The following is a 4,091-nucleotide window of genomic DNA, read 5'->3' as shown; positions in this document are numbered from 1 at the left end:
GAAGAGGTGGAGGCGCGGGGCCGCCATGGCGCTGGGATGGAGGTGGGTGGAATCTGATCCTGCGGGAGGACCGACGGTCGTGCGGGATACGGGATGCGGTATGAGCGGCTGCCTGTGAGGGAAAAAACAAGTTTTTTTCCACCGCCGTGACCCCGAAGGAATAAGACTGATTGGGTGATTTTTGAAACCTGAACAATGATGTGGCACATTGATGATGTCGACAGTGTGCATGGTGAGAGAATAGGGAGAAGAGAGGAACAACTTCTTAAGAATGGTAGGTGTGATCGAAGGCTCTATATGTCGAATGCGAAACATTAAGTTCATGGCAAAGTAGTGCCACATGGGAAGTCCGGCAGCGACTATGCGCTCGGTGATGGAGTGAATGCTTGCCGAAAACCCGTAGTGGCTCTCGGCAAAACGTTGTTTCAATACATATTTTTTTGCGGCTGATTTTATGGCATGTGTCAGTCGTTAGTTCTTTTCTATTTAGTTGTTTCAGTTGAGTCTAGCCTTTGCACTTTTAAGCAATGAAGGTATAATTAATTTAAGCAGATGGGCTCCATTCCCTCTCTTGGTTTTATAAGCCCCTCGTGCCCCGTGTGGACATGTGCTTCTCCAAATCGTCATTCAACACCTACATACAACACTCGAAAATGTTTCCTGTAGAAAATTTCAACTTACTTTTTTTACTTGCCATTCCAAAGTCAAAACTTCATTGGTGCGAAACTACAGGCTTGTCTGGTTGGTGGCTAACTTTTTCATAACTTGCCGCATTTTTTTGGCAAAACTTTCCCAACTTGAGGTGCTTAAATTATTAGACGTATTTTGGCTTGTCTTAGAAAATGTTAACACATTTGTGTGTGTGTGTGTATGCTATGTCAGTCTGTGACTATGTGAGGCTTATTTCTCACAAAAAGCATCTTGTCATGTGTGTAGTTAGAACCAAACACCCACTTAACTTGGTCTAACTTGAGGTGTGTCATAATTTGGCAAGGTGTGGATTAAAACCGAACAGCCCCTACGGTGTTTCCTTATTATAATGATAAAGTCCTCTTGTTTCCTGATCCATTCAAATAAATAGCGTTTAAGTCTTAGGATCTAGATATCACAAACCCAGGGCAGCAGGGGCGGCAGCCTGGGGCCAGCCAAACTAGGGGCCCCGACCCAACACGTGTATAATAAGGATACAACCAGCCATAAACCACTGCAAGTCCAGTCTTAACATGAATAAAAGCGTTTAGAGAGGCCCGGTCACTAATTCCTGGTACATGCAGGTCAGCACGTGTTTTTTCTCAAAAAGGAAAAAGGTTAGCACGTTTTTGCACGGCGCCGTGAAGTTTTTTTGGTCGCCTATCCATAATTTTCCATCCAATCTAGCAACTCATACACGCACGCATGATCAATGCCCCATGGTGATTGATTAGGCTTCATTTTTACCGGAGGATGGAGCAGATCAGCGCGGTCCGAATCTGCCATATCGCCGCAGTAGTTGCCCTCAATCTCAACCTAGTAAATTGCATTCATTTTTTTCTTGTGAAAACAACACTTGCCGCATTGTATGAGAAAGTTGGTCGTCCGGTCTTGCAGTTTGGATTTGAATATATATCTGGACATTGTTGCTGCTAATTTACTCCAACATTGAGGCGTCATGGTTGCTCTTTTGTTTTTGCGCAGACATGTTGACTCAAAAAGTTGTATAGATCTGAAAAAAGAGAGTAAATGAGCAGATCAAGTAACTACCATTAATCTTGACAATATTATTGATGATTTTTGCATAAAAAAAGCACGGAATCATTTCTCTTAATTACGGAATCATTTCTCTTAATTACTGAAGACATAACCCCTTTTTTGTGTTATATGTAACTTCTGTAATATTTGATTGATCTAAAACATAAAGGACAACTTTTTTATCAAATATTATTTACTTGAAATTTATTGTTGCTTATGATGGCTTTAAAATCCGAAAAACAAACACTAGCACCACTGGGCCCACTTACGGAGTTCGCCCTAGGGCCTCCGAAACTTCAGGACCGGCCCTGCACAAACCGATATTATGGAGTGAATATTTACATTCCTTTTACAATATATTTCTATGTTTTTGTGTGTCATATTACCCTTGGGCCTCGCAAACCTGATCACGTTCTTTGGGAATTGTAGGTCTCAGGATAAGCTTGCACCGCCGTTCTGTATACCTTGCTGTAAACCCGATCTGTCCGATGCAACTCGGTGAATACTTTCCAGCGAGTTGGCAGGAAGCTATCCAAGCTGACTCCCATGCTAGCAGACTAATCTCGATTTCTGGTGAGCGGGTACTGGACGCATGCGTGCACTGCCAATCGATCTGCCAACGTAGTCGTCAGCACTTAGTTCCTGTTAAGGAGCTCAAAGCTTACAAGGCTTCTTAATAGGAACTACGACAGCCAATCGATTTGCCAATGTGTCCTCAGCTTTTAGTACCTGGTAAGGAGCGCGAAGTTGGCACAGTTAGTTAACAGCGACAACATGTCGACGACCAGGTTGCTGTGGAGGTTCGCCGCAAAGGAAATCTTTTTTGGCTGAAATTCCATTAATTTGCAATGAAATTGCATTGGCGGCATTAGTATAACTTGATCATGTACATTTCATGAAAAAATAAACCAATGAGCAATCCGTAAACATTGTAAGTTATTAAGGTAAACCTAAATCATATTAAACACTCGCAACGCAAGTAGTACAAACGTACTGGACGTCTGAACAGAGACAATTCCATGTCACTACAAGTTGTAATGAACGTAGATGAAGTAGGGCATTCCGGAGACCGAGCCCCCATGGAAGCCTTAATTTTGATAACGAAAACAAAACAAATCAGTTTCAATTTCTTTTTTGAAAAAAATGCACACATATTTATAGTAATGTGTATGTGTGTAAAATTTCAGGATGAAATACCTTGAATTGCTAGGTGCAACAGAATTATGGACTTTGAGGATGAAAAGTGCATATGCTGAAAAGACAGATAATTGTCTTTTGTATATCTTACATTTTAACGTGTTTCAACCTGCAAAATTATACACATGTACATTATGTCTCTAGATATATCTATATTTTTGTCAGAATTTATTGGATTTGCAAAGTTTGAATTTTGAAGTTTTCAAATTTTGGTCCATGCATGGAGTTCCGTCTCCATTTGGTATTTTCGACATATGTGAGTTTATATAGAGTGGGCCTATAGAGTGCACCCGGTCATTAATGCTTAGGATAAAATCTTATTGAACACCAGCAGTTTCATGTCCATTCAAAGAGTAACAGAAGTATCAAACAGTTAGTGGTGGCAGCTTATATTGCTCGTGCTTAACGTGTAATGGGATGTCCATATATATGTAACGCCTCCTTAATTGCTCCTAGCTGTAGGTCTGCTGCGTTAAAATGTCTCCTTCAACAGGACAGAAACTTTATCATCTCGACTACATCGTTCGTGCAATGGTGTGGCTCATGGTCTTGCTCAACTTGCTCAACTGCGGCGTGGCTTAGATCGGTTCCCTCTGAGATTGATTTGTTGTATTGAAACGATTGTAACCACACTTGTTAAGCAACCAAATCCCTTTTATCTCAAAGAAAGAAAAATAGGTTTGCTCTGAGAACTGATTGCCGACAAACCAACTACTAACGAGAGTCCCGACTGTTCCCAGACTGGGCCATCACCCCTTGTTGTTGGTCTTGACTTGGCCCTTAGCATGTCGTCGTAGGCCTACCCGATGGGGATTTACATCATTAAATCTTGACCAAAAGTGCGGTCCCGAAATAAGTGGAGTGTTGTTTCTCCCAGTCGTTATTGCAAAGCACACATTCATAACAATCCATGTGAAATGTTTTCCTCTTCAAGAGATCTCCGGTGTTGATTTTGTCCTCGAGAAGTAACCAAAAAAAATATCCCGTGCCTTCTTCTACTGGCACATTTCATAATCCATTTAAAGATGATGTGAATGTCCTTCTTATCTAGGAGTCATTTGTACATTAAGGAGAGAAGAATGCCCTTAGGCATTCCATGAATATTCTTAACATAGACCATTACATCTTAAATAAACACTGCAGCTCTCTAGAACTGTGTTGGTTGA

The sequence above is a fragment of the Hordeum vulgare genome, chromosome 6H, assembly GCF_904849725.1.
Source record: "Hordeum vulgare subsp. vulgare chromosome 6H, MorexV3_pseudomolecules_assembly, whole genome shotgun sequence".
Taxonomy (NCBI): domain Eukaryota; kingdom Viridiplantae; phylum Streptophyta; class Magnoliopsida; order Poales; family Poaceae; genus Hordeum; species Hordeum vulgare.
This window is presented reverse-complemented; position numbering follows the sequence as displayed.